Genomic DNA, 24,460 nt, shown 5'->3' with positions numbered 1-24,460 from the left:
CACAATTTTAATAATTCCTTACTCCTCAGGAGTCAGGTGGCCAGAGGCCACAAGATCTTCAACTTCCCCAAGTACTCCTATAATTAACACCACTATTATAGAACCTAAGATTGGTCTTTTGAGATGTTTTTCAGACTTACCCCATCCAGACTCATGACTCCCCCTGACCCACCCCCCACCCCCAGACTCAGCACACAGCTTTGATTGTATCTGTAGCCAATCAGCAGCACCCATTCCCTGGTCCCCTACCCGTGAAATTACTCTTGAAACCTTTGGAGATTTGAGTGATAACTCCAGTTCTCACACATGGCCAGCCTCAAGTCAATTAAATGCTTTCTTTACCATAATACCATGGTCTCAGTGAATTGGTTGTTTCGGTTTGTTTTTTGAGACAGGGTCTCAGTCGCCCAGGCTGGAGTGGGTGGCTCACTGCAACCTCGACCTCCCAGGCTCAAGCGATCCTCCCACCTCAGCCTCCCTAGTAGCTAAGACTACACACTGGGCTAATTTTTGCATTTTTTATAGTGACGAGGTTTTGCCACGTTGCCCAGGCTGGTCTCAAACTCCTGAGTTCAATCTATCTGGACTACAGGCACACACCACCATGCCCACCTGATTTTTTTTTCTTTTAAAGTAGAGACGGGGTTTCACCATGTTGGTCAGGCTGGCCTTGATCTCTTGACCTCGTGATCTGCCCGTCTCGGCCTCCCGAAGTGCTGGGATTACAGGTGTGAGCCACCATGCCAGCCTCAAAAAGAGCTTTTGAGCAAACCTTGTGAGCTCACTAAAGGTCTGGGCCTGAGACATCTTTGGCAACCTAAACCTCTTTGCTATGGGCCTAACTTGCAAGAGCAAGAGAACTCAAGTGGACACTTGAGTGCAAGATAAGTAATAGTCAACTTTTTATTTTTTGAGACAGAGTCTCACCCAGGCTGGAGTCCAACAGTGTGATGTTGGCTCACTGCAACCTCCATCTCCCAGGTTCAAGCGATTCTCCTGCCTCAGCCTCCCAAGTAGCTGGGATTACAGGTGAGTGTCACCACGCCCAGCTAATTTTTTGTTTCTTTAGTAGAGATGGGGTTTCACTATGTTGGCCAAGCTAGTCTCAAACTCCTGACCTTGTGATCCACCCACCTCAGCCTCCCTGGGATTACAGGCGAGAGCCACTGCAGTGGGCCAATAACAGTCAACTTTTTAGACAATAAATCACAGACACATTTAAGATCTTTTTTTGACTTCCAGATTTGAGACAGTAAGAGACAAATACTTCTCAAACATAAAAGGTTCTCTCTAACTTTGGACAATTCTCCTAATGCTAAATAAAGTAAGCCCTTGACCCAGTACTGCTGTCACTAAGTCTCAGGTCCTTCCTAGGCTGGACGAAGGGCAACAGAAAGTGTGTGATGATGGTGACAAACTACAATGAGGATAAAGATTTACAAAGGGGCCAGGTGCAGTGACTCATGCTTGTAAACCCAGCACTTTGGTAGGCCGGGGCAGGCAGATCACTTGAGGCCAGGAGTTTGAGACCAGGCCGGCCAACAGAACAAAACCTTTTCTCTACTAAAAATACAGAAAATTAGCTGGGCATGGTGGTGTACACCTGTAGACCCAGCTACTCGGGAGGCCGAAGTTGCAGTGAGAGATCGTGCCACTGCACTCCAGCCTGGGCAACAGAGGGAGACTGCTCAGGAAAAAACAGCACATACCCGGCAAAAATAACTCAATAAAGGAATTTAAACATGAACAGACCTTTGCCAAAATTTCTAGAATAAAAGAGGACAGCTTAAGCAAGAAAAAAGGGAAGCACGGTACTTTACATAGGAGGTGGTGAACTTCCAGAGCTAATTCTCCTAGGAAAGATACAGGACATCTAGGTTATGAGGGAGGCCACAAATAACTGGAATCTAGCCATAGCTACTTGAAGCCTCTATCGCGGAAAGCACCAATCCTCCTTTTGAGGATGCTCTGAGAATAAGCTTGCTGACCCCGGCAAGATTTCCAACTTCACCTGATACAATTCAGGGTTTTATTTCCTCAATCAAGGTCACACCAAGGTACAGTTCTCATATCACCTTGGCCCAAGAAACAGGGCCTAGTGGCCTTCCCAGGAACAGCACCCTCACCTTACATTTTAGTGCTAAAGGCCTCCGACCTGCAGAGCATTTTCCTGCTCATTTCTCATTCGCAGCCACTAAGGGAAGCTGACAGGATGCCACTTTACTAGGAGAAAATGGAAGCTCAGAGGCAACTGATGATTTGCCTGAATATTACGGAAGAGTTAAGTGACAAGGCTTAGACAAGACCGCCTTCTGGCTCCCAATCCAGGGCTCTCTGGATCTCTTCTTTATTCTATGAGGTTCAAACACATTCTAGTTACCTGGTCCAGGTCAACAGTGAAGTCCCACAGGCTGACTATGGAACCGGGTCATGGTACATTGATAGTTACCAAGAAGCTCCAAAGAAAGGGAAATGGGGGCACCTACGAGCTCCCAGCCCCCCTCAGGAAACAGACCAGCCTTTCTTGTAAAAAACTTCAGATTCCCAGACTCAATTGGAGGCAACTCTTCCCATTACTTGCTAGAGGATATTTCTTTCAAGCCACTCTGAAGGGGAAGGGTGGAAAAAACAAGATTCTCAATTGCACATTTCCATCAAGGTTAAATGTCATCGTGCACTTGTGACCTGGGCACAGTGTCTCGCATGAGAACTCGGCTTCTAGTAGACTCTTAGAACAAAGCCAAGTTCATGGAAGGGAGGATAAAGCAGTGACCCCCATAAAAATATCTGTGGGAAAAAGCTCTCTAAATCTCTGACTAAATATTCCCATCGCAGACAGAAAACCCAATTCCAATGTCCTTTTTTCAGCAGGAAGTTACATTACGTAAGAAGAATCTGAGTGAGAAAACTTACCCCAAAGCTGGGGAAAGATGTTATAAACTCTGGCTGTGAAACACAGACTTTTTGTTGTAACAGAAATAAGAGTAAACCCCATATACAAACAAAAAGCGACCTTAGCTTTTTACCTTGTCCCCAACAGGGACAGAACAGTTTTGAAACTTCTAAACACTTCATTTGGTTTTGTTTAAAGAAATTAAAATATTTAGACAGACAGTATAAGTGAGAAAACCTTAGCTGAAAAATGGATTACAAAGCAGTACAGACGTGATGCTGAAACTATGTGACAATCTAGATAAAACACCACACAGAAACAAAGCGGGTTTACTCAGGGTGGTGGAATGAGAAGCCGTTTTCACATCCTTTAATGCTGCCCAACCGTCTGCCCTGGAAGCAGCCTCTTCCACACTCTGGGGAGTGGGACCCAGCACACAGCCCCATGCAGGGCTCCCAGTTCCACAGCCCACCCCTGGCCTGTGCCTCGGCTGCAATCCCAGATACTGCATCACTGTATTCGACCCCTGCAGTGCTACACAGAGGCTCTGTCACAACACCCATCCCTACTACCTGCATGCCTTCCCTTGTGCCTGTGCTACCTCCTAAGGGCTCCTACACGTGACAGTAAAACATGAACGCACCTGCCTTAAAAAATATGTACCAGGTACCAGCAATCCTTTGAGGCAGATACTCTAAATTCCCACGGCTTATTTCACTGAGGCATGGGATAAGGGGTGGTGACTGAACCTCTCCATCGTCACACAGCTGGTAAATGGTAGAGCCAGGACTCAAACTCAGGCAATGATAGTTCCCACACGCAACTTTTCAACCATCATGCAAGCATGCAAGCAAACGTTGCTGCCAGAGTTAGGACTACAGGAACTGAAGGGATTTGGGTTTTATTTTCCATGGTTAATCTTCTTAAAGCGGTAATTTTTTTTAAAAGCTCTATATTTATACATTTTAACCCACAAAACTACTATGAGTGAAGAATCACATATAGGAGGCAGTGTGCTATCCTAAGTAAGGTTAGCGACTCTACAGGCTAGGCTCTGGGCAAAATGCAGCCCCCATTCATCTCTCTCAGAAGCTATGGGCTGGGTGCCATGGCTCAGGCCTGTAATCCCAACATTTTAGGAAGCCAAGGTGAGCGAACTGCTTGAGCCAGGGAGTTCAAGACCAAACTTGGCAACACAGCAAGACCCCATGTCTAAATAACAAAAAAAAAAAAAAAAAAAAAAAAAGCTGGGTGTAGTGGCATGCACCTGTGGTCCCAGCTACTCAGGAGGCTGAGGTGGGAGAACTATTGGGCCCAGAAGATCCAGTCTGCAGTGAGCCAAGATCGCACCACTGTACTTCAGGCTGAGTGACAGAGTGAGACTCTATCTCTTTAAAATTAAAAAAAAAAATTCAGAAGCTACGATCCTTCCTCCCCCAGGCCTCCCTCCCACCCATCCACATGAGATGAACTTCAATTGGTTTAACTCTGGCCAAGGCAAAGGTCTTCAATACCTTCTAGCCCACACAAGCTATTTTCCCTAGGACTCAAATACAGAAACAATTCCAATGTTTCATCCATGGATACTAGACTGGGAATTGCGGAACCCGATGACCCTAAAAAGGTTCCCTTCAATTCTGAGAGGCCTACAAGCACTACAAGCACAGAAAACATATGAATGTGGTCACCAACAGCCACGAGGACTCTCTCCCAGAACTCAGGCAGGGTCTGACCCGTTCCCAGCCCACCCACCCCACAACGGGCTCAGGCGAGTTAGAGATGCCCGACAGTAACTAGCCAGGGACAGAATGAGCAATACGTCCAAGCCAGACTCGAGACCTGTGCCAACACTGCCCTGCACTTTCCCCGGCTACCAAGATTAAAGGTGAAAGAACAGCAAGACCTCCTTTTAACCATGAAATAAAATGACCATTCACCCCCACCCAATCAGGCTGAGAGAAAGGGGCTGGAAATCCAAGCTTCCGACTGGACCCCACGAGTGTCTGAACCAGCAGCCTCCATGTCTAGGGGGCATCCTGGTTTCTGCTCACTTTCCTGCTCAAACAGGACACATGAATCCTCGGAGAGAAAGAGCCCAAGTCCCCTGCCACACCGCGAGGCCAAAGGAGCATGTTCAGTCTGCCCTTTGCCTACCCTTGCCCTACAGGAGTCTGGCAAGAGTGGTTTACCTAAGTCCTTACCTCCCTGGCTGTCCCATCTGTTGCCTGTCCTTGCCAGCCCTTTTCAGGTTCTGCTCAGATAAACAGAGACAGAGACAGTTTGCAGCTAAGTGGCTCTAGGAGAGAGAACAGCTCCCAGCACTGCTGGCAGATGGTGGGGTGACAGGGGTGTGAGTGGAGCAGCTCAGTGGGACCAGAAGAGCTGGGCCACACCTAGAGCTTGTTCCTTGATTGGGGAAAGAGGCCTGGCCTGGGTTCTCACCAGGGCCAGGACAAGGGAGCCCCAGGACTCCCCACACTCCCTCACCGAGAGGCTGGCACGAAGCTAAGATGATCCGTCTGCCTCTGCTCTCCAGTCTGTAAGTCACAGAACAACCATCAGCTAGATTTAAGGAATTTGGTTCCCAGCCATTACTTTTAGACTTCATGTTCAAAATTAAAAGGGAAAAGTATTTAAAATGAATCCATACTCACCTACACAGTCCCACAGGTGACAGATCAAAGCACTTGGCAGGACGTATTCGGGTCCCCACTGATTACAAACCCCCAAAAGCCCACTGTGGCCAGTTTTTTCCAAATGATATTCATCATTTCAAATAAAATTAGCCACTAGATGTATTCTCCAAATAAATACATACAGGACTTTTGGGGGAAAAAAAGGAGAGGGGAATTAACCCTCCCAGAGGCCATCCTGCCCTGCCTTTAGTAAAACTGAAAAGGGTTTTAGGTCCTCAGTGGAAAAATTATGTAAAAATAAGGGTAGCAGATGTTTGAGGATGGAGATGTCCAAGATCCATTTTCAGACTGGAAAGCCAGTTTGGCATCTGGAGTGAGAGGACCAGGGTTAAAATGTGGTTATGCTACCTACTGGCTGTGTGACCTTAGGCAAGTTACCTGACTTCTCTAAGCGACCCCTCCTCTGTAAAATGGGATGATACAACCTCCAACAGCTCTTCAGCGGTCTGCTTTCTCCACCAAACCCTAAATGAAGCACGTTTCTCTAGTTCTGTCCTTCCCTACCTCTTTAGTAGGTCTTCTCTGTACAAACTCATCCATCTAATGCCATGAGCATCACCTCCAAAAGGAGGATTCACAGGTCAACCCATTTAACTCCAGATAGTAGCTTCCACATGCCTTGTGGAGTCCTTCCTGGGGCCCCTGTGCGCAATCGATCAAGTTCCCAGGCACGTGGGGAAAACCCCACATTACCTTGAGTTACTTCCTGCTCTGCACATTCAGCCAGGAGCCAGGTCCTGTATTCCTACTCCCTCCTCATCTCTCCTCTATTCCATCAGAGCCTGCAATAGCCTACAGCCTCATTTCCCACTATGCTCGAATATGTCCTATTTCCCAAGTCTTCTGTCCCACGGACATCCCTTCCCTGCTCATGCTGTTCCCATTGTACCGTCAGACCACCAGCAATATGCTACTGCTCCCTCAGAGCCTAACTCTAGTTATGTGGCTGTTGTCTTCTAGAACTCCTTTCTTCTCCATTCCCAGAGGCTGAACTCAGGGCCTCCTCACTTCTTCCTCTCTTCTAAGAGAGGCCCTGCCCAAGGGTATGCCCCAGCCTAAACACCAGCCTCACTGCCTAGCAGTCAGGCTTTCTGTTCCTGGTAAGGATGCCTCTGCCTGGGCACCCTCCACGATCAAGGTCTTCACACTGCACCACCATTACACTCCAGCACTGGTACCTGGGAGCCACCCAGCATTTGCTAAAAGAACAGACGCTTTGGTCATCCAGACAAGTTTACGGCGAATGTTCAGTAGAAACCAGATTAATTAAATATATACACCCTTTCTCCTAAGAGATGACAATGGAAAATTCACGTGTGCTGGTAAATTACAAACTTATTTATAGAAACCTGTCTCACTTATTAAGAACTAAAGGATAACAGAAAAATTTAACTTTTTAGACTTAGGGGAGATAAGAATTTCAGCAGTGCTGACTCCATGTTAGACGTGAGAGGGTGGGGGCAAGATGTAAAGAGGTGAACTGGAGTGAGAAGTACAGCCGCCCCCTCATTTCCCACAGTCAGCCCTAGACCACCAAAGGCAGCAGACACACGGGTGTGCAGCAGTGCAGGCGTGTGGGATTCAGCAGTGCTTCCAGGTGAGGGTGCCATCCTTCCTCTGCAGCAGACCCAAATTATCCCTCCTGGACCCTATCCCAAAATGGGGTATCTCTACCTCCTTCCTGGAGAGGGATGGACCTCCAGCAATTGTTATGATAAGGGCATGACAGTCATGATAAGCATGTCTAGTGGAAAATCCTTAGTACAGATTTGCAGCCTGGGGCCATCTACTTACTTAAGGTGAGACAATCATGTTTTGTTCATTGTCTCCACTCTGTCTTTTGTTGACAGGGTCTCTGCTCTGTCACCCAGGCTAGACTACAGTAGCACAATCACAGCTCATTGAATCCTCAACCTCCTAGGCCCAAGTGATCCTTCCACCTCAGCCTCTTGAGTAGCTGGGATTCTCCACCATACCCAACTAATTTTTTAAATTTTTTTTGTAGAGATGAGGTCTTTTCATGTTGCCCCAGCTGACAGTCAGTTTAGAAAAGAAATGCTGCAATGCAAGTAGTCCCTTCCTAGGATCTTAATGTGTTTGAAAGCCCTTGGTAAAGCTTGTAGGTAGCTAGGCAGATGCTTCCACTCCAACCTCCAGGACATTTGTACAAGCAACTGTACTCTGGCAGGCTCTCAGTGAGCCCTCAGAGACATCTCTAAACTCTGATTCATCCTTCTGCTTGCTTAGGTGAGCTGTTTTTCAGTCTGGGTCCAACCAGCAGGTAGAAACCAGATGTTAATCTAAGTAAGAGAAGTTTAATATAAAAAAAATATGATACCTGAGTAACTATAAAGATGGAATCATAATCTAAAGGATGCCCTGGAACAGATCAAAAATAGCTCCCAAAAGTAGGGCAGGGGTTTTTGAGTTTGTTGAAGAAAGTATAGTTGGCAGAAAATTTCCTGGGTACCTAGGCCAGAGATCATCCAGTCACCAAGAAGGAGGGACAACCTTCTAGGGTGCAGGGAAGCAAGGCTGGGTGTAGACAGTCAAACAGGCAGAAGTAAGGAGGGCACACAGAGGAAGTCAAGTGCTGCTGGACCTGGGAGTAAAGAGGCCTCCCTCTGTGGAAGTTTAGCACATCAATGTATACCCTGGGCCAGAGCAGTTTAGGGTTGTGCTCAGGACAAAGATCAGGTGGCTAGCTCACTAGATGGCTGGCATGGGGGCGGGGGGGGGGGTTGAGGGGCACACATGGGGGCTGAGAGGCTGAAGTGAGCAATGATCTGGGCTGCATGAGGTCTATCTACCTAGTCTTAGGCTCCTGGTCCCACCACTGATGCCAGAGATGTAGGAAACAGAGCAGCAAATGCTGGAGAAAGGTGTGCCCTGCAGGAATAGAGGCGTACAGGAAAAACATGCACATACATGAAATCAGGAAGGAAAAGCCCTTCCTCCTACAAGGTCCCCTTCAGAGACCTCTACTTACAAAGGGCAAAAGAAAAAAATATTTAAAGGGCCCAGATCCATTTTCAGAGATCAGGCAACTGAGGGTGAATTTGGAGCGGAAAGGCAATACTTAAAAACTGGCACAAGTTATAGATCTCTACATCATCAACCCAGAGTCATCTCTAACTACAAAGATTTTTATTTAAGTCTGGAGTTTGGGGAAAAGGGAGTATAAAACATGGGTCCTGTACACTAAATTGGCAGAGGCAATCAATACATGACAGCCCTTTAGTCAACATCAGGGGACAAGGCAGGACCTGAGTAGGGGTTATAAAAGGGCAAATTTCAGAAATGTAGAGAGAAGCAGGGCAGGCAAGAGATGGGGTAGGAGCACAGAGTGTCTGCAGGCAGAGATCGACACAGCCAGTTTAGGGGCAGGCTGGTTCTGAGGCCACACTGGAAGGGCAAGTAGGAGCCGGGGGCGGGGCCCAGGGTTCTAGCTAGGAAGAGGATACATGAAGCTGCAGCTAAGTGGACAAATGCTGCTGCTGGATGGACTGGAGGAATGTGTTTTCCTTCACATCCCTCAACTTAAAACGGAAAACTCACCACATGACACAGGAACATGAAATAAGAGAATAAGGAAGAACTCCAAGTTGGATGTCCATGATTACAAATTTAGTCGGCTTTGTTGTCCCAAAGACTTAATTTCTATAAAGCAGATTCAGTTCACAGGAGGAAAAAGAGCATGATCCGAGTGGTTGGTCTCCTATCGTCAGATTGCTAGCACACCTCTGACAAAATATAGGTATATGTGGTCTGCCTTATCAAATTTGGCGGGGGGCGCTGGGGGACAGGGTCCTACTCTGTTGCCCAGGCTGAAGTGCAGTAGCACAATCACAGCTTATGGCAGCCTCAACCTCCTGGGCTCAATCGATCCCCCCACTTCAGCCTCCTGAGTAGTTGGAACTACAGGCACACCACCAGAACTAATTTTGGTATTTTTTGTGGAGACAGGGTTTTGTCATGTTGCCCAGGCTGGTCTCAAACTCCTGGGCTCTAACAATCCACCTGCCTCGGCCTCCCAAAGTGCTGGGATTACAGGCATGAGCCACTCCACCCAATTGCTTCACCAATTGCTAATCAATGAGCATATGCGTTGTTTCTGGTTTTCCCTATAACCGAAAAAACATAAACACCCTCCTAGACACATCTTCTTCATCATCTGGTTTTTTCATAGGAAACATCACAAAAGGAACCCAACCTTTTAAAATCAGTCAGCATAGAATCAAGCTATTCCCCTCACCCTCACCCTCACCCTTAACCTCCCACCAAAAAGAAAGGTCAGACTGATTTATCCTCTCACTGCATACCCAAAAGCATGAAGTCATCCACACTAACAGTGAATATGGTCCTGAGATGGAGTCTCACTCTGTTGCCCAGGCTGGAGTCAGTGGCATGATCTCGGCTCACTGCAACCTCTGACTTCCGGGTCCAAGCAATTCTCCCACCTCAGCGTCCCAAGTAGCTGGGACTAAAGGCGCATGACGCCACGCCTGGCTAATTTTTGTATTTTTAGTACAGATAGGGTTTTACTATATTGGCCTGGCTGTTCTTGAACTCCAGACCTCAAGTGATGTGCCCACTTCAGCCTCCCAAAGTGCTGCGATTACAGGTGTGAGCCAACGTGCCTGGCCACTGTCCTTCTTTAATCTTTACCAAAAAAGAACACCTCCCTGTTTTAATTGACGTCGTCTTTTCATATGCTTCCTTCTGGTCCTCCTACTCCCCCATGCCCTTTGCCCATTTTTAATGTTGGGATGTTCTCCTCTCATTTAATCTTCACAACAAGCTAAAAAATGTGAGGCAATGAGTTTGAGGTCACAGAGCTAATCCTGGTGGAGCCAGCATTTGGACTTTGGCCCCAACCTTGGGCCTAAGCGCTTATATTTTCTACCACGTAACACTGTTGCTTGAAGAGGATTGCGAATCTCCAAATAAAGTTGTACTTTTAAAAATAATTAAGGTACCAAAATTGCATTTGTGGATACCCACCCAGGAAAATGTGAAGAATTCCAAGGAAAGCCTGGGGAAATTCAATTTTGTTTTTCAAATTGATATTAGAAAGTAATAATGTAGACAGAATGGCCCGTTGGGAACCACTCAATGGTTTAACGTATCCAGGGGTCCCGGCCTGGTAACACTTCCACACCAGAGGCAGAATCCCCAACAGGTGTTCTGTGATCAGTAGTTTTGATTAGTTATTCATAGGAAAGGATGAGAGACTGCTGGGGCTTAAACACCTCTGTCAGAACTGGCTACAGGTGGAGAAAATCTGCCTCTTTCCCTCCTGTATCACAGCCTGAAGTGAAAGGAGACCAGCACACATTCACAACCTGCCACAGGTTGAGACAGTGGCACCGGGCTGGCCCAGGCCCCAGCTCTCCTGGCTCTGAGAGGAAGAGTCTGTGACAGAAAAGGAATCAAAGAACCAGCGTTAGCCACCAACTGTACCATCTCACTCTTGGTGCGTGTGGTATGGGTAAAGGGTCTGCCCGAGTTCTGTTTTGCCCCATCTGGTCTTGAACTCCTGGGCTCAAGTGATCCTCCTCTCACCTCAGCCACCAGCTTGTAGCTAGGTCTACAAGTGTGCCACCATGCCTGGCTTACCTCATTCTTTTACTTGTTTTTTCAACAACATGCACACGAATTCATACACAGAATGTGACCCAATTTCATTACCAGAAAGAAGCTCCAAGAATTTCTTTCCCAGAGCCTTATAGATCATCCACTCTAATACCCCTTTTATAGCAGAGGAGAACAAGGCACAGGGAGACAGAGCCTAGCCCAAGGCCACCCTGAGGGAGAGAGGATTACTACCAGGAGTCCCAGGGGACTGGAGAATCCAGCAGTGAGAATTATCATTAGTAACAAAGTCTTTTTCTTAGAGTCTATAGCTTCCATTCAGGGCTATCAACAGAAAAAATAAAAGAGCCAATAGCCCCAAATTAGCCAGGTGTGGAGGCTCTTGCCTGTAATCCCAGCTACCAGGGAGGCCGAGGCACGAGAATCTCTTGAACCTGGGAGGCAGAGACTGCAGTGAGCAGAGATTGTGTCACTGCACTCCAGCCTGGGCGACAGAGCAAAACAACAAAAAAAGGAGCCAATGGCCCTGGCACCACCTCTTCCTGCCACCCCACTACCCGCACTGGGTTGGGCTGCTTTAATGACTTCCCCCTTGCTGTTAATACCACCTCACCCACACTTATCTGACTTAGCACACAGTGTGATAACAGGTCTGACACACCGAGGACTCCTGGGCAGAATGGGCCATACTCACATCTGTATCTCTAGCGCCTGCCACTCAACACGCAATCTATTTGAGAACAAGAAGGGGAGGGACAGTAAAGAATCAGGACGTAACTAAAGGAAATTTTGTATTCCTTGACCATTTTGACCAAACATTGTAAACACTGCTCTAGCAAACCATTCTTGGATAATTTCACACATGCCCCCCTCCCCATCGTTCCTCCCCTTGGTCCCTGGCCTCTCCTCTCCATAAGTATCCTAAGTATCTACCAATTCCCAAGTATTCCCCTCTACGCCTCACTCCCCAAAACAGAATTACCTGGTGTCATCTCAAGGCATTACATCACCTAAAAACATGGCTCAGGAAAACAGTCACATACAATTAAATAAATCTATAAACAAACATAGGCCTCAGGGATGGGGGAGGGGAGAAAGAAGGCAATTACAAAGTAATAGAAATGCACAGGCATAAATTACATTTACTGGACTAGAAACAGAATCCCATTATATGAACTAAGTTATCAAAGTGACCTTGTACAAGTACTTCTGGAAATAAGTAGGCCATCAGCCCTGCCTTGGCAGTCTTGGTGAACAGAGATGGGGAAGGGAGGGAGGGAGGGAGGGGAGATCTGTTATCCGTTCTGTGGGCTCCTCATGTCTACAGACACCTATACAGAAAAGGAGAGCATCTTCACATAAGTATGGAAAAGTGATTACTATCATTTTACATAGTAAAATGCACAAGAATGCAACTGATGAGCAATTTACAAAATTTAAAGATGACCCCTCTCAAACTCACAAGATTGACTTTCAAAGTACACCACTCCCCACCACTTAGTTCCATAGGTGTGGTAACTGGCCACACACAGAAGCAGAAATTATAGATTTTAAAACAAGCACTTTAAGGTTAAGCACTTGGGCAATCAAATTCAATCTGCTATTCTCCCTGGCATAAAGAATCTATGACAGGGGTCTCCAAACCCTGGCCCACGGACCCCTAGGCGGTCCATAGTCTGTTAGGAACCAGGCCGCCCAGCTGGTGGTGAGCAGTGGGCAGGCCTGCAGCAAGCATTACCCCCCACCCAGCTCTGCTTCCTGTCAGATCAGCACGACATTAGATTCTCATAGCATTAGATTCTCACAGGAGGGCGAACCCTATTGTGAACTGCACGTTCAAGGATCTAGGTTGCATGCTTCTTATGACAATCTGATGCCTGATGATCTAAGGTGGAACAGTTTTACCCTAAAACCATCTCGAATGTACCCCTTACCCTGGGGTCAGTGGAAAACTGTCTTTCACAAAACTGGACTCCAGTGCTAAAAAGATTGGGGATCACTGATCTACCTCACTTCCAACAGGTACTCTACAAACTCTTTCAAAACAACCACTGCCTTTCCAATTCTATTAAATTACACTTGGCAATTCTCGTTCCCCAAGAACTTTCTCGTTCCCCAAGAACTGTGGTATAACCAACATGGTAAAACCCTGTCTCTATTAAAAATATAAAAATTAGCCAGCGTGGTGGCCTGTAGTCCCTATAGCATGCCTGTAGTCCCAGCTATTTGCAAGGCTGAGCCAGGAGAATCGCTTGAACCCAGGAGGTGGAGGTTGCAGTGTACCCAGGTGGCACCACTGCACTCCAGACAGAGCGACAGAGTGAGACCCAGTCTCAAAAAAAAAAAAACAAAAACTGCAGAATTTGAGAGCATCTCCAACATTTCCCTACAAGATAAACGTTTACATTTGTCTTCCTTCCAAAATAAAAATATAACCTCAAAATCAGGAAAGCACTGTTTGAACATGCTGCAACTTGAGATTACATATAGCATATTAAAAATAACCTTCTTTTGTAACTTCAATAAACATTTACAATTATACCAATGACATTCACTGTATTTTAAGTAATTTAATAAATTGCTTTGGGAAGTCTCAATTTCTTCGTTGTTAGGATGAAGGTTTCCAGTGACACATTTTCTTAAAAGAGAACATGCCCTTGGTTACAGTGAGGGGGACGCCAGAAAGTGAGGTACTGCAACCTCAGGCTACGGGATTCCTTGCTTATCCATCTGGAGTCTTGCAGCTTGGAGAGAGCTGCCTGACCCGCTCTTCCAAAAACAAGCAAAAAGATTACAGAAAGTTCTGCAGAATAGGCATGTGTGGAGTTTTTAAAATAATACTGTCCTAGGCCAGGCACAGTGGCTCACACCTATAATCCCACCGCTCTGGGAGACAGAGGAGGTGGATCGCTCAAGGCCAGCCTGGGCAACAGAGAAAGGTCCTGTCTCTACAAGAATAAAAAAATATACAAAAATAATGTTGTATTAAAGTGCATGGTCTGGGCCAGGTGCTGTGGCTCATGCCTGGAATCCCAGTACTTTGGGAGGCCAAGAGCTGAAGATCAGCCTGACCAACATGGCAAAACCCTGTCTCTACCTAAAAAAATACAAAAATTAGCTGGGCACAGTGGTACGTGCCTGTAGTCAGTCCCAGCTACTTGGGAGGCTGACGCAGGAGAATCGCTTGAATGCGGGAGGTGGAGGTTGCGGTTAGCTGAGTCCCGCCTTTGCACTCCAGCCTAGGCATCAAGAGTAAAACTCTGTCTAAAAAAATAAAAAATAAAGTGCAGGTCTGACACTTTGGGGAAGCGAAAAAAGAAATAGAGAAATGAGATAAAGGTATCTAGGACACTCCTTATAATAAGACAACCACTGCACACCTAGTCCCCACCAATTAGCTCAGTGAGGGCTTGTCCATATGCCATGAGCCCAGTTGGATACAGAGTCAAGTGGCAACTGAGGTGTCTTCATTTCACAGAAGTGAACTAGCTCACAGGATCAAGAGTTGTCTGAGGTTCCCAGAGAAAGTAGAGGGAAAGGGCAGAACTGAGAACCCAGATGGGCCACCCCGAGCCCAGGGCTGCATGGAGGGAGATGGGCAGCCCCATCCTCACTGAGCACTCTCAAAGACCTGATCTGCTTAATCCAGGCAGGCCACTCCTAAAACCCCCTTCCGGAAGCCTCCAGACACCAGCACCCCTTAATAACAACTACTGTCCTCCCCACCCACACCTCTGCTCAGCCTGGCTTCTCTTGGCTTAAAATGTCCCTTATCTTGCCTCTCTCCATCCTTACCGCCATCCTTGAAGGTCCAGGTTCAAATTCTGTCTCCTCCCCTGAGAGGACAGCCTCAATTCCTCCAGTGCATCGATGTCATCCTCTCCTCCTGGCACTCAGGATCCCCCAAAAGGAGTACCAAGCCCTCATCACCTGGAATCCACTCTCTCAGCTATGGTGCTTCCCAGGAGAAATGGTTCCAGGTGAGCCAAGAGGCTGGAACTAAGCAGCTTGTCCCAAGTGGCAAATGACAGCCAAGGGCTGGCAGGCCCCGCCCACAGCACCCAGCCACTAGGTGCCAGTGCCCCTCCTCTCACACTGAGCATCCAGTTAAATTGGCCTCCCTCTGGGATGCTGCCTCTTCTCCACGGTCAGAGATCATCCTCCTCCCAGAGGCCAACACTTCTAGTGACATGTGACCCTGGGTGGCAATTTCACAGCAAGGTGGCAAACAAGCAAAGGGGCTCCCTGCTCCAGATCGGATTACTGTCCCGCCTCTTCTCCCTTTCTCAAAGGCTTGGTTAAATCTCAACTCTGTCCCAATTACTGACAAGTGTTTCAGGACTGTTGTTTTCAAGTTGTTTCTTTTTAAATATCAAAATAAATCATATATATTTTTAAATACATATCCTCAGTAACACTTTGGCCTTTTATCCAAATGTTCTATAAAAGGGGAGGCATCTTTCAGGCCTTCAACCAAGACTTGTGTTTCCGTATTTAAAAAAGAAGTGGAATAGTAACATTGCTTTCTCCTACCACCTGCCAAGAAAAGTTTTTCTCACCAAAGTAAAAGAGAACATGTTTGCTCAACATATGGGCACCCTACTGAACTGCTCAGAAACTGGCCCTCTTTTACCAAGCAATTTAAGTCACCTCAGTTTTAAGCGAGTCTCTGCATGTTCCCTTCAAGGAGAAACCAGAGACCACAGCAATCCCGGGTTCTCCGGCTTCCAATCTCCCCTGGTCTGCTTCTCACTCTCCCTAAGAGCTTCCAACCCTCTCCCCCAGCCTCCACTATCTCTTAAGTTGATGGCTGCCACCCTTGTGGTCTAGTGTGACCTTCCTCTCCTTCTCTGCATGGTGCCCATGGGCCCCTAGTCATGAGTGGGGTAGAGATGAAAATAGAGAATCATTGTCCTGAAGCCGCTGGTGGCTACCGGAAGCTTCATATACCATTCTATGGGCACTTGTTTGAAAATTTCCATTATAAAGAGTTTTAAAAAAAAGATCCACCAGAACTTTGAGGAATAAGTTTTTAAAAAAGGAAGCATTCAGTTAAAAATAGGAGTATTCATGAGAGATATTTTAAGTTCATTTGAAGAAAATAATTCCTTATGTGGTAAAGGAAGAGAAGAAAAATATAATGGCTACATCTCAAGAATAAAAGTTACATAAGTTCCTTATAAACAAGCTTCAAATACAACCATAAAATAATAAAGGTTAAAAATACGTCTCACTAGTTCCAAATGTTAACTGTTTAGAAAGGATGGCATTTGTAACACTTTGACCCTTTCAATAGACAAACATATTTGAATCTGAGAATATCATCAGGCTTCCCAGTGAACAATCTCGAGCTAGACTTGAAGGGTTAAAAACACACATGCGCACACAAAACTCCTCACAATTGTGTTATTCCCTGATCAAGACTCAAAAAAGAAGTACTTTGGGGAACCAGCCGGATGTTAAGTGCTTTTCAAAGAAAATAAAGGATTAAAAATTTTTTTCTGAAGCACAAATAAACTGCAGCAAGTTTATGGTCCATAGAATACCTTCCTAGAGTATTAACACTTTTTCATGGGGTCAGTAGATTCCAATAATAAACATGGGAAGTTGGCTGTGCAGGTTTCATGCTATTTTGCAGGAGGTGGGAAACAGAGGCTAAGTGGGTTGCCATAGTTACAAAGACATTTGATGTCAGCTCTGGGACCAAAACCTACTTCAAGTTCTCTACATCAGCCAGTCCCCGAACCCCTCACTTCCAGGATCTCCACTCCCCGTGACAGCTCTTGCTGCTCCCAGGGTCTTGCCCCAATAGCAAGTTGCCACTGTCTCCCCAACCTTCAGGCTCTCCCTCTCCAATGGCTCCAGCCACATGCTCCTTGTCATGCCCTTTTGTCCTGCCTTGACTCTCCCAATCCTCCTCATCTAGAATCTTCACAGTCCTTGCACCTTCCTGACTTTGCAGAGCACTCAATACTGCTGGCCACCATGTCTACCCCACCCCAAGCTCAGGAACCCCCAGAGTTCTCTTGCATCTTGGCAGCCTTTGGTCCTTGGCCCCATTTCCCCAAAATGGACTCTCTCCACAGTTCTGGGCCCATGTCTATTGCTGGGTCTTCCCTTACCCCATATTCTTGTCCCCTAGACCCTCCTAGACATCAACGTAGACTCCCATATCCCATATGCTAAAAAATGCTCCAATGTACCTGTGTCTTAGCCCTCCTCCTAACCTCCCTTAATTGGTTTCCAAATTCCTTTACACCCACCATGAGTCTTTTTCTCTCTCACCTCTTCCAAATAAAACACACACACACACATTTCAATCTTGTACCATCCCTGCCCCGGTTTGGGCCCTCAACCAGGGCCTCTACTAAGATTCTACTAAGTCTCTCCCCTCTACTGAGACTGATTTTAATGAAATGGCCTAACTCAACAAATTCAAATGCCTACTTAAACCAAGCAGTGTTTAAAACAGGCAGCAAATAATCAAGTCAGAGCTGATTGTTGTAAAGCTGATAAACACAGATGAAATATGAAGCACACCACAGGGGATAAGGAAAGGCTGCTTTATGCAGGGTGATCAGCGAAAGCCTTTCTTCTCAGAGAAGAGGTGAGGGATAGTTCCAGGCAGAGGGAACAGTCACCACAAAGGCCAGAGGCAGAAAAGCTGGGGGCCAGTGTCATTGGAGTGAAATGAGGGGGGAGAAGGGAGGTAGGAGAGGAGGGCAGATCACCAATCCTGGTAGGTGGGTGAACACTCTGGCTTTCCTCTGGAGAAGACAGGAAGCTACTGGAGGATTCTGAGTAGAGAGGTAAGCTAGTCATTTCAGGCTTTTTTTTTTTTTTTTTGAGACAGAGTCTCACTCTGTCGCGCAGGCTGGAGGGCAATGGAGCAATCTTGGCTCACTGCAACCTCTGCCTCCTGGTTTGGGGCAATTCTCCTGCCTCAGCCTCCTGTGTAGCTGGGATTACAGGTGTGCGCCACCATGCACAGCTAGTTTTTGTATTTTTAGTAGAGATGGGGTTTCTCCTATGTTGGCCAGGCTGATCTTGAACTCCTGACCTCAGGTGATCCACTCACACAGGTGATCGGCCTCCCACAGTGCTGGGATTACAGGCGTGAGCCACTGCACCAGGCTGTCATTTCAGTTTTTAAACGATCCCTCCAGCTTCTTTCTGAGACAGACTGGTAGGGGGCAAATGGGAAGCAGAGAGTAAAGGGACTGCAATGACCTTCCAAGCGTCAGGCTCACCTCATTCACACTCAGGCCCATCTTCCTCAATGGGCCTGTCCATAACTTGTCAGTATACCCTCTCTCTCTCTCTCCTGATCACAACAACTTTCACTGGTTCCCCATTACCTCCATAACTATTAAGTGCCACACCTCTGCACAATCCCCGAGGTTGTACCATGGCCTATTACACTTTTTTGATCCATTGGGTTTGGCGTGCACCAAGCATGGATCACCTGCTGCTTCCCCAAAAGAACTCTATGAGCCTTTCTGTTGTGTCCTGTTTTCTTGGCCTACAATCCCTTGAGCACTTCTACCTTCCTTTCTCTGCCCCTGAAATGCTACTCATTTATTCTTCAAGACCAAACCCAAAGGCCACTTCCTTAAGAAACCTTTCTTGGCCGCCTCCAACACGCGATTTGCTTACTCCTCTACCAAGGCAATCTCACCAGTTCCCAGCTGTCTATACCACACTGCCCACAGATGGGAGGAACCATGCCTAACCCATCTATGAACGTGCACAGGCCAAGCACAGTGCTAGGTATACACCAAGTGATCAATGCATGTTCGGTTGGTGAACAAATTGCCCACTTCACTAAACATCTTGAGGTCTTAATGGAAAAGTATTCCAAGACAGGTTTTCCATCTTGGCTACTGTAATGTGGAGACCAAAGCCCCTCTGATGGAGCCTCTGGGGACTGTCTGCTCGGCACTGACAAAGGTACAGCCCCAAGTAGGCCCACGGTGTGGTCAGATTTGAATGCAGGCCTTTAAAGACTCTTGCCTTCTCTGCTAGACATCTCTAAGCAGGCCCACATTCTGTTTTAAATTTGCCTAAAGTATTGACAGTATGTTTTTCCTAAGGTTATTCTAGAAGTGTACAAATGAAGAAACGAGCACTTAAAAAGACCCACATCAAGTTAACTGTAGTTACAGTGGTGAGAGATGATGGAATTAGTTTTATTTTTCTTTACCTTATGTTGAACATTTTTTCTAAATAAACATCTAATAAAAGTCATTTAGAAGGAATGCCAAAGTACCACTCCAGTTACATTTGAAGAATGGATCCAAAAATGAAAAGTACCAAACAAATAAGGAGACATGAGACCATGGGATTATGTAATACCACTTACACGGTAAGATTAAAAAAGTTGAAAACGTTTTAAGTGGCTTGTCTGAAGCATGCAATTAAAATAATTGGCCCTGTACTTTCACCTCTGAAATAATTATTTCACTCAACATAAAGCAGATGTTGTTGTGAACATCTTGGGCACTAATAATGACTCTTACCCAAACTAAACTTCCACGAGCTTCAAAATCGACCACAAACCAGTTCTCATCACTGCCTCCTAGCTCATGTCACACAGGTGACCAAATAGCTCCAAATGGGACATTTCAATGATTGCCTATTTTTAATTGACATTTCTTCTCTAAAGACAATTAACTAACAAATAATATATCTTATTTAAGCTAAAGCTGTACTAACAAAGTATTAAAGATTTGTCTTCTAACTTTCAATAAAAGACCTACGGGACTTCTAATCAAATAGCTCACTTAAACACAAAAGATATAGTTGCTTTAATCATCACCCTGTTAAAGAAATAAAAAGGGGAAGAGGAAACTGCACGTCAGGCACAGTGCTTGGTATTTTAGGTGCAGCTTTATATTATTTTCCCCAGTTAATCTAACATAGGGCTTTATCTTCCCCATTTTACAAGTGAGAAAATTTATCTTGAAATAGTTTGTGTAATTTTAACTTTAGGCATTCCCATACATAACCGAGACTCAGAGATTAAATAACTTGCCCTTAGTCACACAGTAAGTGGTAAAAATAGAACTCATGTCTATTTCACAAAAGACTACATGCCACCTGTATGACTCTGATTCCACTTACGTTCAAGAACAGGTAAAACCCATCTATGACCACAGAACTCACATCTACGATGATGTAAGAAAGAATAACAGTTCCTTCAGGGTTGAGAGGTGGGAACACAGACAAGACAAGGGCACAGGAACCTTCTGCAGCACTGAAAATGTTTATTTCTTCATCTGAGAGCTTACATACATGAGCTCACGCTTAATATTAGCACTTCACACATTTTACTGCATGCTATACCTGAAGTTAAAAAAAAAAAAAATCCTTGGTGGCCGGGCGCGGTGGCCCAAGCCTATAATCCCAGCACTTTGGGAGGCCGAAGCGGGTGGATCACGAGGTCAAGAGATCGAGATCATCCTGGTCAACATGGTGAAACTCCATCTCTACTAAAAATACAAAAAATTAGCTGGGCATGGTGGCGCGTGCCTGTAATCCCAGCTACTCGGGAGGCTGAGGCAGGAGAATTGCCTGAACCCAGGAGGCGGAGGTTGCGGTGAGCCGAGATCGCGCCATTGCACTCCAGCCTGGGCAACAAGAGCGAAACTCCGTCTCAAAAAAAAAAAAAAAAATCCTCATCTTACGGAGTCCCAAGTTTACGCTCTTAACCACTAGGACAGAACCTAGCCACATGCTAGAATTAATTGCCTTGGATTATCAATTTTTCCAAACATTCTGGTAAGTAACATACATCCTACTCATATCAGAATGAAGACACCTGAACCATCTGTTTTAAAATGCCACAGAATGAAAAGTAGAAAGTATCAATTTCCTGGCTACTGGGAATTCCCTCCCCACCACCAGCCACATCTGAAACTTTTTAAATTTAACCCTGCTAAAAAGAAACCTTTATAGCTGCACAGAAAATAATGTGTAACATATTCTTAAGGTTATATATGAAAATACCTAAAGCTAAAATTACACAAGATACATGTTATGACTAACTCTCAAAAGACATCTGAATTTTGTTACAAAAATTAAGACAAGGTAAGAAGACAAAGCTGGTGGGCAAAGGTCCTTAACACTCACAGGGCAACACACAGAGAGGGCAAAATCTCAACTCTTAAAATTTGTAACAAATAGAAAACTGAGGACATTTTGAGAGGCCGAAGCAGGCAGATCATGAGGCCAGGAGTTGAAGACCAGCCTGATCAACATGGTGAAACCCTGTCTCTACTAAAAATACAAAAAAAAAAAAAAAAAAAAAATTATCTGTGCGTGGTGGTGTGTGCCTGTAGTCCTAGCTACTCAGGAGGCTGAGGCAGGAGAATCACTTGAACCCGGGAGGCAGAGGTTGCAGTGAGCTGAGACTGTGCTACTAGACTCTAGCCTGGGCAACAGAGTAAGACTCCATTTCAAAAAAAAAAAAAAGAAAGAAAAAAGACCTAATGTTTCTGTAGTTCTAAGTATGTGTTCTTAGTAAGGCATAGACACACACACACACAAAAAAAAACTCAGTATAAGTAACTTTTCCAGCAGCAAAGTAATTGTGCCACATAAGCCCTAATAATAAATTCTCCATCAAGTAACAAGTTCTCCATGCTGAAGCTTTGTTCAGCCTGGCAAAGCCTCCTCACCAGTTGAGTAATGATGAAATCATTACATCAATTCTCCCAAAACCTTACCCCACACATACATATACCTCTTATTCAAACAGTAATTGCCTCTCCAGAGAGTGGCGTGTATTCATTCTACAATTTGCAGACATATTTGGCAAGTATTTAGGAACAGCAATCCTACCTTAGAGAGCAGAGAAAAAGACAGCTGGGTCCACACCTTTTGGGTGCTTGTGCTGTTTTCTTTACTGGATGCAGCCAGGAAACATTTACCACTTCAGAGTCTAGATTAATTCATGTTTTAACGTTCTGTACACACCAAAAATACCAAGCCATCAAATGACTTTAGTTTCCCCTGGGCATTTACATAAAAGACCAAAAGGCCTTTATGAAAATCTTTCAGTATTGGTAATGTATGTATCACCATCGGGCATGCTGCAATAGATTACATAACCAAGTATTAGCCTAGTTGTAAGATCTCAAGATCTCAATGTTTCTAAAAGCCACCACAGTCAATTATTAATTTTTAAAGTCTCTAATAGACTTTCCAATAAAACCATCAAAAATTATAGAAAACTAAATAGAGTCAAATACTGCATCCAATAAGCAAGTTAGAAAGAATGAAAAGCACTGACCCAGTATGTCAAGAACATTAATAGCTGTGAATCAGCATCCCTAAATTAGGATTTTCAAGACACCCCAGCATTGCTAGAAAACATTTAAAGCCAAGTTTCAAAGTTTGAGAAACAGAGGATTCACCTTTTCTTTTATGCCTGCATCAGCAGAAAAAGCCCCACGTATTTCTCTCCAGAATATCTTAGCTTTATACCAAAGATGCCTCATGCAAAGTAAAATGATCATTTTGGGGGATCCTCATTCATTTCCTAATACAACTTCTTTTAAAAGAAAAAAGCACACACTTGAACAGTATAGTGAAAATCAACTATGAATTATCAGTTGCACTTTCCATTTTTAGCATAACTTTAGTATCTCAGAAACCTAAAACATGACTTTTCTTTAAAACAAGAAAATCTTCAAAACTACAAACCCTTCATATAGTCAGCCCTTCATCAGAAGCCCAGGAAAAAAAATTTTTTAATTTTTGAACAACAAACAGATCGTGTATATTTTCCTCAAAATACTACCTCATTCCTTAGATTTCAAGAACCTTCTATGTGCATCAACCAAATGTGGCCGATTTCTGTCTCAGACAGGCAAATCTAAACGGTTCCCACAGGGTTACTGTTTTTGGTAACGGGAAGTCAATGCCAGGAGGAACTTCTATATTGATTACAGCAATGACCACCACTTATTTAGCACTTCTTAACTCTCCTCGTGCAATGCTAGGAGTTTGATGAACATCCTATTTGCCCTCAGAAATAATCTTGTAGAGCAGACACTACCATCCCAAAACCAGATATGTAAAATGAGGCTCATATGAGAAATAACTTGCCCACGATCACTAAACTAAATGTGGCAGAACCAAGTCTAATGAATGTTATGAGTGAAAAATGGTGAGTTTCACACAGAATTAGGCCTTCATCATAGAAATGCCATCTGCACAAAAACTAAATGAAGAACAGTGAGTCCTTGCTGTAGGGAGAAAAAGCAATATTCCAAACTAAAAAAGTAGTTTCAAACAGATCTAATGATAAACACATTTGTAAACGCTGGGCAGGGTGGGAAAGGATTACTCAAATTACTCAAGTACAGTCCTACAGGGTTCCTGCATCTCTCTGTTCTTAAAATCTCATCTGATTTAAGAGCGAATGGGCTCTGAGCAAAACTCTCCCCAATTCCTCCAGGCTTAACAACCCTCTCTCTACTCAAAAGAACCAGGAGCAGGAGCTAGGACGTGGGAAGTGACCTCCCTGCCCTGCCCTGCCGGTCCTCCCTCCGGGTCAGCTGTCAGGTCCGCCTGGGCGCGACCAGGAGCCGGCACGGAGCCCCGGGACTGGCTCAGCCTGGGTCCCCGCCTTCCCACTCCCAGTCCGAGCCCTGTCGGCCACCTCGTTTACCATCCCATCACCTCCAGAGGCACAAATAACTACACTGGAGAAATTTATTTTAACAAGTATAACTGTATATTCACCAAGTGGCTTCGCAACTAGATGTTACTGTAGGGCTCCAACAAGGGAAGGGCAAAAGAATATGGTTTAATTGTTCTAAACAATCATTCTGAGAAGTTAGGGTGGGCGGCCTCATTCTGAGGCGGCCACGGGGGATAGAGCTCAGGCACCTGTGAGCAGAGCCCACTCAACAAACCAACCACCCCTACGTTTTGGGCAGTAGAGCGCCTCCTCACCAACCCAGGTTATAAATGTACGTATTTTTAGAGATGAGCTCCGACGTGACACTTGTGGGGAGTCTCCCGACTACTCCTCCACTTGATGGGGGGACAGGGAGTTCTACGGCTCCACAGCCCCGAGTGTCAAATACCGTGGCCTGGAAATTAACCAGGTACCTTGGTTTATTGCCTCCAGAAGGGTCCGCCTGCCGCGCTGGGGCAACCGCCAGCCCAGCGCCCGCAGCCCCGGCAGAGCCCCCACGCCCATCTTCCCACGAGGTGTTTGGCAGAGTCCGGCTTCAGGCGCTCCCTGGCCTGGCAGCACCCACCC

The 24,460-nt window shown here is 45.6% G+C and overlaps 1 protein-coding gene across 3 annotated transcripts in view; it reads right to left on the bottom strand.

Moving 5' to 3' along the window:
- B3GNT2 (UDP-GlcNAc:betaGal beta-1,3-N-acetylglucosaminyltransferase 2) overlaps positions 1-24,460 on the bottom strand; it is a 76,957-nt gene that overhangs the window by 5,190 nt on the left and 47,307 nt on the right. The gene's annotated exons all lie outside the window — the stretch shown is intronic.

This window comes from Aotus nancymaae, unplaced genomic scaffold (genome assembly GCF_030222135.1).
Source record: "Aotus nancymaae isolate 86718 unplaced genomic scaffold, 86718_ANA_hifiasm-v0.15.2.pri h1tg000057l, whole genome shotgun sequence".
NCBI lineage: Eukaryota > Metazoa > Chordata > Mammalia > Primates > Aotidae > Aotus > Aotus nancymaae.
The sequence above is the reverse complement of the archived record's forward strand: the minus strand, read 5'-3'. Positions and strand labels throughout refer to the sequence as shown.